At 44.4% G+C, this 11,737-nt stretch overlaps 1 pseudogene; it reads right to left on the minus strand.

Annotated features, from left to right (window-relative positions):
• LOC124002296 overlaps nucleotides 1-11,737 on the minus strand; it is a 410,022-nt pseudogene that overhangs the window by 126,826 nt on the left and 271,459 nt on the right.

Genomic DNA, 11,737 nt, shown 5'->3' on the forward strand with positions numbered 1-11,737 from the left:
GAGAGAGAGAGAACAGACAGAGAGAGAGAGAGAGAGAGAGAGAACAGAGAGAGAGAATAGAAGGAACAGCATGTCAGAAATCAGCTCAATGCAATTGAAGAATCCATAGACTAACCACTTCTGGGAAAATTGGAAAACACTAAACAAACAACAACACGAAGAATTATCTATCCAAAATGGAGATGTATTGGTAAACCACTTCTCCAATCTTTTTGGTTCTATAACAAAGAACAAAGAGCAAAAACATATACATGATCAAATACAGATCTTAGAATCAACTATTAAAGACTACCAGAACCCACTGGATTCTCCAATTACATTGAATGAGTTACAGGACAAAATAAAACCCTTCAACCCAAAAAGGCCTGTGGTGTCGATGGTATCCTCAATGAAATGATCAAATATACAGACAACAAATTCCAATTGGCTATACTAAAACTCTTTAACATCATACTTAGCTCTGGCATCTTCCCCAATATTTGGAACCAAGGACTGATCACCCCAATCCACAAAAGTGGAGACAAATTTGACCCCAATAACTACCGTGGAATATGTGTCAACAGTAACCTTGGGAAAATCCTCTGCATTATTATTAACAGCAGACTCGTACATTTCCTCAATGAAAACAATGTACTGAGCAAATGTCAAATTGGCTTTTTACCAAATTACCGTACAACAGACCATGTATTCACCCTGCACACCCTAATTGACAACCAAACAAACCAAAACAAAGGCAAAGTCTTCTCATGCTTTGTTGATTTCAAAAAAGCCTTCGACTCAATCTGGCATGAGGGTCTGCTATACAAACTGATGGAAAGTGGTGTTGGGGGTAAAACATACGACATTATAAAATCCATGTACACAAACAACAAGTGTGTGGTTAAAATTGGCAAAAAACACACACATTTCTTCACACAGGGTCGTGTGGTTAGACAGGGATGCAGCTTAAGCCCCACCCTCTTCAACATATATATCAACGAATTGGCGCGGGCACTAGAAAAGTCTGCAGCACCCGGCCTCCCCCTGCTAGAATCCGAAGTCAAATGTCTGCTGTTTGCTGATGATCTGGTGCTTCTGTCACCAACCAAGGAGGGCCTACAGCAGCACCTAGATCTTATGCACAGATTCTGTCAGACCTGGGCCCTGACAGTAAATCTCAGTAAGACCAAAATAATGGTGTTCCAAAAAAGGTCCAGTCACCAGGACCACAAATACAAATTCCATCTAGACACTGTTGCCCTAGAGCACACAAAAAACTATACATACCTTGGCCTAAACATCAGCGCCACAGGTAACTTCCACAAAGCTGTGAACGATCTGAGAGACAAGGCAAGAAGGGCATTCTATGCCATCAAAAGAAACATAAATTTCAACATACCAATTAGGATTTGGCTAAAAATACTTGAATCAGTCATAGAGCCCATTGCCCTTTATGGAGGTCTGGGGTCCGCTCACCAACCAAGACTTCACAAAATGGGACAAACACCAAATTGAGACTCTTTTTTGCAGAATTCTGCAAAAATATCCTCCGTGTACAACGTAAAACACCAAATAATGCATGCAGAGCAGAATTAGGCCGATACCCACTAATTATCAAAATCCAGAAAAGAGCCGTTAAATTCTACAACCACCTAAAAGGAAGCAATTCACAAACCTTCCATAACAAAGCCATCACCTACAGAGAGATGAACCTGGAGAAGAGTCCCCCTAAGCAAGCTGGTCCTGGGGCTCTGTTCACAAACACAAACACACCCTACAGAGCCCCAGGACAACAGCACAATTAGACCCAACCAAATCATGAGAAAACAAAAAGATAATTACTTAACACATTGGAAAGAATTAACAAAAAAACAGAGCAAACTAGAATGCTATTTGGCCCTACACAGAGAGTACACAGCGGCAGAACACCTGACCACTGTGACTGACCCAAAATTAAGGAAAGCTTTGACTATGTACAGACTCAGTGAGCATAGCCTTGCTATTGAGAAAGGCCGCCGTAGGCAGACATGGCTCTCAAGAGAAGACAGGCTATGTGCTCACTGCCCACAAAATGAGGTGGAAACTGAGCTGCACTTCCTAACCTCCTGCCCAATGTATGACCATATTAGAGAGACATATTTCCCCCAGATTACACAGATCCACAAAGAATTCGAAAACAAATCCAATTTTGAAAAACTCCCATATCTTTTGGGTGAAATTCCACAGTGTGCCATCACAGCAGCAAGATTTGTGACCTGTTGCCACGAGAAAAGGGCAACCAGTGAAGAACAAACACCATTGTAAATACAACCCATATTTATGCTTATTCATTTTATCTTGTGTCATTTAACTATTTGTACATTGTATATATATATATAATATGACATTTGTAATTTCTTTACTGTTTTTAAACTTCTGTATGTGTAATGTTTACTGTTAATTTTTGTTGTTTTTCACTTTATATATTCACTTTGTATGTTGTCTACCTCACTTGCTTTGGCAATGTTAACACATGTTTCCCATGCCAATAAAGCCCTTGAATTGAATTTAATTTAATTGAATACAGAGAGAGAGAGAGAGAGAGAGAGAGAGAGAGAACAGAGAGAGAGAGAGAGAACAGAGAGAGAGAATACAGAGAGAGAGAGAGAGAGAACAGAGAGAGAGAGAACAGAGAGAGAGAGAGAGAGAACAGAGAGAGAGAGAGAGAGAACAGAGAGAGAGAGAGAGAGAGAACAGAGAGAGAGAATACAGAGAGAGAGAGAGAGAGAGAACAGAGAGAGAGAGAGAGAACAGAGAGAGAGATAGAGAGAGAGAGAGAGAGAGAGAGAGAGAGAGAGAGAGAGAGAGAGAGAGAGAGAGAGAGAGAGAGAGAGAGAGAGAGAGAGAACAGAGAGAGAATACAGAGAGAGAGAGAGAGAGAGAGAGAGAACAGAGAGAGAGAGAGAGAACAGAGAGAGAGAATACAGAGAGAGAGAGAGAGAGAACAGAGAGAGAGAGAGAACAGACAGAGAGAGAGAGAACAGAGAGAGAGAATACAGAGAGAGAGAGAGAGAGAGAGAGAGAGAGAGAGAACAGAGAGAGAACAGAGAGAACAGAGAGAGAACAGAGAGAGAACAGAGAGAGAGAATACAGAGAGAGAGAGAGAGAGAGAGAGAGAACAGAGAGAGAGAGAGAGAACAGAGAGAGAGAGAGAGAGTGAGAGAGAGAGAGAGAGAGAGAGAGAGAGAGAGAGAGAGAGAGAGAGAGAGAGAGAGAGAGAGAGAGAGAGAGAGAGAGAGAGAGAGAGAGAGAGAGAACAGACAGAGAGAGAGAGAACAGAGAGAGAGAGAGAGAACAGAGAGAGAGAATACAGAGAGAGAGAGAGAGAGAGAGAGAGAACAGAGAGAGAACAGAGAGAACAGAGAGAGAACAGAGAGAGAACAGAGAGAGAGAATACAGAGAGAGAGAGAGAGAGAGAGAGAGAACAGAGAGAGAGAGAGAGAGAGAGAACAGAGAGAGAACAGAGAGAACAGAGAGAGAACAGAGAGAGAACAGAGAGAGAGAATACAGAGAGAGAGAGAGAGAGAGAGAGAGAGAACAGAGAGAGAGAGAGAGAACAGAGAGAGAGAGAGAGTGAGAGAGTGAGAGAGAGAGAGAGAGAGAGAGAGAGAGAGAGAGAGAGAGAGAGAGAGAGAGAGAGAGAGAGAGAGAGAGAGAGAGAGAGAACAGACAGAGAGAGAGAGAGAGAATACAGAGAGAGAGAGAGAGAGAGAGAGAGAGAGAGAGAGAGAGAGAGAGAGAGAGAGAGAACAGAGAGAGAACAGAGAGAGAATACAGAGAGAGAGAGAGAGAGAGAGAGAGAGAGAGAGAGAGAGAGAGAGAGAGAGAGAGAACAGACAGAGAGAGAGAGAGAGAATACAGAGAGAGAGAGAGAGCGAGAGAGAGAACAGAGAGAGAACACAGATAATGTGACATCCTTGCAGCCCTGTGAAGATGGATGCAGCGTGAAGGCCCTCGTGCCGCTGTGCTATTAATAAGTGGTGAAGATAATAATGAAGAAGAAATTAAACAGAGGATTGCTTGAGGGTGAATGTAATGTCTTCGACAAACACACTTACGATTTATGTCTGCGACAATACTTTGTTTGCATTGCGGAGCGTCTCATTTGTCTAATGTTGAATCCTTGTAGCCTTGTTGTTATCATTATCTTCATACAGTAGCCTATATCAGAGTAAAAAAGGTGCTACATTTGCCACAGAAGTGTAAGATGGAGGACATTTTGACTAGTTTGTGTGTGTGTGTCTGTGCGTGTGCAATTTAGTGTGATTTTTAAGAGCAGACATGAGTGGAGGAGAGAGAGCGCTCTGGGATTTGTTACAGTGTTTGTGCAGTGAAAACTTGGCCCTAATTTAAAGTGCCAATGGAAACAGGGTTTCACTGTCAAACAGCATAGAGCCTTGCACAACCTGACAACAGCCCTTTATACAGTGACAACAATTAAAAACACATTCCCTCATACACTTAACATCTTGAGAAATTAAATCTCTCCACACTCCCCTCCCATGTCGTTCTCTCTCCATCCCGTCCTGCCTCTCTCCGTCTGTCACCTGCTCTCTCCCTGCCTTTCCCTGTGTGGATGGGGAACAGACAGTAGCACGACAGGGTCTCGTTCTATGCGGCCCTACCCTGCTGTTGTGTGTTCTCTCTGCTACAGCAGCACCGAGGAGGCTTTTCTTGATTGTAAAATCAGCTGGCTTCTCAGCTGGCCTGGACGGGAGGCCCCCGGGGCTGCTGCTGCTGAGCTGCTGCTGAGGGTGGAAGAGCACACTCCATCACACCACTGTCCCAAAACCACTTTAACCCTAGCTACGCTGGCTAGATAGCTGGCTAACACAATATGGCAATATCTGCTCCAGCGGATCCCCTTTCGCTAGCCAGAGACATGATGGATGCCATAGACGCGGATGTAAGGGAAGAGAAAGGGGCCATAGGGGGGGCAGAAGAGGGGTGGTAGAGAGGGATGTGTATGTGGGGCAGAGGGGGAAGAGGGTTGGTGTAGGGGGACGTGTATGTGGGGCAGAGGGGGAAGAGGGGTGGTATAGAGGGATGTGTATGTGGGGCAGAGGGCAGAAGAGGGGTGGTATAGAGGGATGTGTATGTGGGGCAGAGGGCAGAAGAGGGGTGGTATAGAGGGATGTGTATGTGGGGCAGAGGGAAGAAGAGGGGTGGTATAGAGGGATGTGTATGTGGGGCAGAGGGCAGAAGAGGGGTGGTATGGAGGGATGTGTATGTGGGGCAGAGGGGGAAGATGGGTGGTATAGAGGGATGTGTATGTGGGGCAGAGGGCAGAAGAGGGGTGGTATAGAGGGATGTGTATGTGGGGCAGAGGGGTGGTATAGGGGGATGTGGGGCAGAGGGGGAAGAGGGGTGGTATAGGTGGATGTGTATGTGGGGCAGAGGGGGGGGGGTTGTAAGGGGTTCTGTGGGGTCTAGGAGATCCCAGATGAAATCCCAGAAGGAGCACAAAGTCTCGACTGCTGGTGGCCTCCGGGTTGGAGGACTGCTGGTGGCCTCCGGGTTGGAGGACTGCTGGTGGCCTCCGGATTGGAGGACTGCTGGTGGCCTCCGGGTTGGAGGACTGCTGGTGGCCTCCAGGTTGGAGGACTGCTGGTGGCCTCCGGGTTGGAGGACTGCTGGTGGCCTCTGGGTTGGAGGACTGCTGGTGGCCTCTGGGTTGGAGGACTGCTGGTGGCCTCTGGGTTAGAGGACTGCTGGTGGCCTCTGGGTTAGAGGACTGCTGGTGGCCTCTGGGTTAGAGGACTGCTGGTGGCCTCTGGGTTAGAGGACTGCTGGTGGCCTCTGGGTTGGAGGACTGCTGGTGGCCTCCGGGTTGGAGGACTGCTGGTGGCCTCTGGGTTGGAGGACTGCTGGTGGCCTCTGGGTTGGAGGACTGCTGGTGGCCTCTGGGTTGGAGGACTGCTGGTGGCCTCTGGGTTGGAGGACAGTGCTTTATTCTAAACTGACTTGCCTAGTTAAACAAAGGTTCAATAAAAAAGAAATACAAATAAAATGTGAGACTTTATGCGTCTTTATGTGAGAGAGGTGTGCCTGGCTTACCTCCCCAGAGAGGGCAGATACGGTTACCTCAGAGGGAACTGAGAGGGTTGGCTCTGGAAAGGACCAGACATGGACAATCATACAGATAACACACACACGCAGACAGACTCCCACAGAGACATGATGACTGACCCACAGTGATAATGACTGAGACGCCACATACACAGGGGAAATCAGAGGGGGAAACACTAATGGAAGTTGCCAATATGGGGGTGATGGTTCTGTTTGTGTGTTTCATGAGTCAATGCAAGTATCAAATCAAATCAAATGTATTTATATAGCCCTTCTTACATCAGCTGATATCACAAAGTGCTGTACAGAAACCCAGACTAAAACCCCAAACAGCAAGCAATGCAGGTGTAGAAGCACGGTGGCTAGGAAAAACTCCCTAGAAAGGCCAAAACCTAGGAAGAAACCTAGAGAGGAACCAGGCTATGTGGGGTGGCCAGTCCTCTTCTGGCTGTGCCGGGTGGAGATTATAACAGAACATGGCCAAGATGTTCAAATGTTCATAAATGACCAGCATGGTCAAATTATAATAATCACAGGCAGAACAGCTGAAACTGGAGCAGCAGCACGGCCAGGTGGACTGGGGACAGCAAGGAGTCATCATGTCAGGTAGTCCTGAGGCATGGTCCTAGGGCTCAGGTCCTCCGAGAGAGAGAAATAAAGAGAGAAGGAGAGAATTAGAGAACGCACACTTAGATTCACACAGGACACCGAATAGGACAGGAGAAGTACTCCAGATATAACAAACTGACCCCAGCCCCCCGACACAAACTACTGCAGCATAAATACTGGAGGCTGAGACAGGAGGGGTCAGGAGACACTGTAGCCCCATCCGAGGACACCCCCGGACAGGGCCAAACAGGAAGGATATAACCCCACCCACTTTGCCAAAGCACAGCCCCCACACCACTAGAGGGATATCTTCAACCACCAGTTTTTATGTACGGAGATGGAGTTGTGTGTGCATGTGTACAGTATTTGTATGTACACGTGTCTGCGTTACTATGTCTATGTCTGTGTACATGTGTGCCTATGTACATTCATATGTCTGTGTGTGCATGCTTCTGTGAGTGTTTGTGTGTGTGTGCATGCTTCTGTGAGTGTTTGTGTGTGTGTGTGCATGCTTCTGTGAGTGTTTGTGTATGTGTGTGTGTGCATGCTTCTGTGAGTGTTTGTGTATGTGTGTGTGCATGCTTCTGTCAGTGTTTGTGTATGTGTGTGTGTGTGCATGCTTCTGTGTGTGTTTGTGTATGTGTGTGTGTGTGTGTGCATGCTTCTGTGAGTGTTTGTGTGTGTGTGTGTCGTGCTTCTGTGAGTGTTTGTGTATGTGTGTGTGTGTGCATTCTTCTGTGTGTGTTTGTGTATATGTGTGTGTGTGCATGCTTCTGTGTATGTGTGTGTGTGTGCATGCTTCTGTGAGTGATTGTGTATGTGTATGTGTGTGCATGCTTCTGTGTGTGTTTGTGTATGTGTGTGTGTGTGCATGTTTCTGTGAGTGTTTGTGTGTGTGTGTGTCGTGCTTCTGTGAGTGTTTGTGTATGTGTGTGTGTGTGCATTCTTCTGTGTGTGTTTGTGTATGTGTGTGTGTGTGCATGCTTCTGTGTGTGTTTGTGCATGTGTGTGTGTGTGCATTCTTCTGTGTGTGTTTGTGTATGTGTGTGTGTGCCAACTGCCAACAGGCAGAGGGTTTGTGGAGCGTGGGCTGCGCCCATGGCATGCTGATCCTAACAGGGCTGGACAAACGGTTGCAGACAACCCCAGTATGTGCGGCCGGCTGCCTGTGGGAATGTCAAACATAATGATGTGCTGTGGAGCTGCAGTGAAAGCTCCCTGGCAGGTATTAGTCACACGTGAGCCTGTGCCGTGCAGAGAGGCTTGGGTTACACATACCTGTCTAGTTTTTTTCTTAAATTCTGTTTTCTCAGTTTTTTCAGGATATTGCTCTCAAAATCATATATATATATATATATATATATATATATATATATATATATATATATATATATATATATATATATATAAAAACTAAAATTCCACAACAATGCTTAAACAACATCAGGAAACCACTTTTGAAGTCTGGGAAAAATAGAATACATTTCGATTTGGGGGTGTAGTTACCCTTTATTGCAACCAGCAATAGACCGTAGTTTGGTTAGCGATGTTTCTCTAGCGCTCATGCCATTGCAGAGTTTACAAAACCAATGGCCACTGGATTGATGCAAATAATCATATCATTCAGCCAGGTAGCCATTTTGGTCTTTCCATCTACCAGAACAAGGTTTTCATTAGCGTTATCTCTAATGGCTACACAAAGTGTAGACACATGCGCGCACTGTGCACCAACACAGGGGCATTCCTGTGCCGTTTCAGAAAATTACAGGAAAATATGAATTTGGTTAATGTTTTATGATTAACTTGGGCAAATTAACACATTTTCAAATAAGTTCAATAAATGTATTTGATTTCCTATTAAGTCCCCCCCCCCTTCCCCCAAAAACAAAAATGTATATTGAATTATGTAATGTCTGGATTCCGTGATTCCATCCCCGTTGGGGAAAACACGTACTTTGACCTATGTTACATTGATAAAAGTGACCTGGTAGAAAAACGATACGAACCACTTCCCTGTTTGACCACTAGGTTCTATTGGCATTATGACACGTCCACTGTGGAGCTCTATAGCCTTCTGAGACTCAACAACTCGGAAGCTATTATCAGAAAAAAAAAGATTGACTAAAGCAAAGATCCATCCAAGAAGAAATATTAGATAGTGTTTACAACAGTCACGTGAAGAAAAGCACCAGGAATGGATGGCTTTCCCATAGAATTCTATTCAATGTTTTGGGACAAAGTATCGTCCCTATTGACACAAATGGTATCACATATGTCACCCAATTCAGTACTTCCTAGATCCATACAAACAGTTATTTCAGAGACACATATGATTGCTGCGCCTTCTTCGACACACTGTCTGTGTGAGTGGACCATTTCAGATTGTCACTGATGTGCCGAGGAAGTGTAATCTTTCAGCTTATCCACTGCAGTCCCGTCGATGTGGATAGGGAGGTGCCCCCCCCCTTCTGAAGTCCACGATCAACTCCTTTGTTTTGTTGACGTTGAGTGAGAGGTTACTTTCCTGGCACCACAATAAGAACCACTCAAATGCATTAAGGAAATAAATTCCACAAATTAACTTTTAAAAAGGCACACCTGTTAATTGAAATGCATACCAGGTGACTATCTCATGAAGCTGGTTTAGAGAATGTCTAAAGCTGTCATCAAGCAAAGGGTGGCTACTTTGAAAAATCTAAAATCTAAAATATATTTTGATTTGTTTAACACTTTTTTGGTTACTACATGATTCCATATGTGTTATTTTATAGTTTTGATGTCATCACAATTATTCTACTGTAAAAATAAAGAAAATCCTGGAATGAATAGGTGTGTCCAAACTTTTGACTGATACTGTACATATAGGGCCCTATAAACACTCGCAGGGCAGCACACACACACATAGGCTAACAGAACACATAGGCTAACACATAGGCTAACAGAACACATAGCCTAACATAACACATAGCCTAACAGAACACATAGGCAACAGAACACATAGCCTATCAGAACACATAGGCAACAGAACACATAGCCTAACAGAACACATAGGCTAACAGAACACATAGCATAACAGAACACATAGCCTAACAGAACACATAGGCTAACAGAACACATTGCATAACAGAACACATAGCATAACAGAACACATAGCCTAACAGAACACATAGCATAACAGAACACATAGCCTAACAGAACACATAGCATAACAGAACACATAGCCTAACAGAACACATAGGCTAACAGAACACATAGCATAACAGAACACATAGCCTAACAGAACACATAGGCAACAGAACACATAGCCTAACAGAACACATAGGCTAACAGAACACATAGCATAACAGAACACATAGCCTAACAGAACACATAGGCTAACAGAACACATAGCATAACAGAACACATAGCCTAACAGAACACATAGGCTAACAGAACACATAGGCAACAGAACACATAGCCTAACAGAACACATAGGCTAACAGAACACATAGCCTAACAGAACACATAGGCTAACAGAACACATAGGCTAACAGAACACATAGCCTAACATAACACATAGCCTAACAGAACACATAGGCAACAGAACACATAGCCTATCAGAACACATAGGCTAACAGAACACATAGCCTAACAGAACACATAGGCTAACAGAACACATAGGCTAACAGAACACATAGCCTAACATAACACATAGCCTAACAGAACACATAGGCAACAGAACACATAGCCTATCAGAACACATAGGCAACAGAACACATAGCATAACAGAACACATAGGCTAACAGAACACATAGGCTAACAGAACACATAGGCTAACAGAACACATAGGCTATCAGAACACATAGGCTAACAGAACACATAGGCTAACAGAACACATAGGCTATCAGAACACATAGGCTAACAGAACACATAGGCTAACAGAACACATAGCATAACAGAACACATACCCTAACAGAACACATAGGCTAACAGAACACATAGCCTAACAGAACACATAGGCTAACAGAACACATAGCATAACAGAACACATACCCTAACAGAACACATAGGCTAACAGAACACATAGCATAACAGAACACATACCCTAACAGAACACATAGGCTATCAGAACACATAGGCTAACAGAACACATAGGCTAACAGAACACATAGCATAACAGAACACATAGGCAACAGAACACATAGCCTAACAGAACACATAGCCTAACAGAACACATAGGCAACAGAACACATAGCCTATCAGAACACATAGGCAACAGAACACATAGCCTAACAGAACACATAGGCAACAGAACACATAGCCTAACAGAACACATACCCTAACAGAACACATAGCATAACAGAAAACATAGCCGAACAGAACATATAGGCTAACAGAACACATAGGCTAACAGAACACATAGGCTTAGCGGGCACAAGCACACACAAACTCTGCCAGGCTAGTGTGTCTTCCCTGAGTGGTGACACAGCACAGTCATGGTTCCTCTCAATTCCATTATAAAGAAACAGAAATGATCACGACAAATCACTTCTCTTCAGTAAAAAATGTTGCCAGCGTACATTATTCATTGCTCTCCCCGGGATTGTCTAATTTCTAGAACTCAATAAATGTGTTAAACACAAAGAACCCCGGAGCCGTTACAATCCTTGTGAATCCTTTGAAAATTCCCTCAAATTCATCAATTACAGGGTGTGCTAATCTCATTGAGATTTGAATGAATGAGGAGGCCTCATCATAACTCATCAAATTAGGTAATTGACTTCTTCTCTAGGATTAGGGGGAAGAAATAATGGGCTAGCCCCACAGAGTGCCGAGTGGGAGCCTGGTGACTCTAAAGATGACCTACTGTCCTATCATAGCTGGGCAGACAGATTCAAGGCCTATGCCAGTGGTCACCAATATTGTTGTCCTGGAGAGCAACAAGGTGTGCAGCGTTTTTGTTCCAGCACTAACAAACAAGTTAGCTAATTATCTCATGGTGGAGAGGATCTCGATGAGTTGAATCTGGTGTGTTAGCGCTGGGCTGAAGAATATACGGGGG

Source organism: Oncorhynchus gorbuscha, linkage group LG17 (genome assembly GCF_021184085.1).
Source record: "Oncorhynchus gorbuscha isolate QuinsamMale2020 ecotype Even-year linkage group LG17, OgorEven_v1.0, whole genome shotgun sequence".
Classification (NCBI taxonomy): domain Eukaryota; kingdom Metazoa; phylum Chordata; class Actinopteri; order Salmoniformes; family Salmonidae; genus Oncorhynchus; species Oncorhynchus gorbuscha.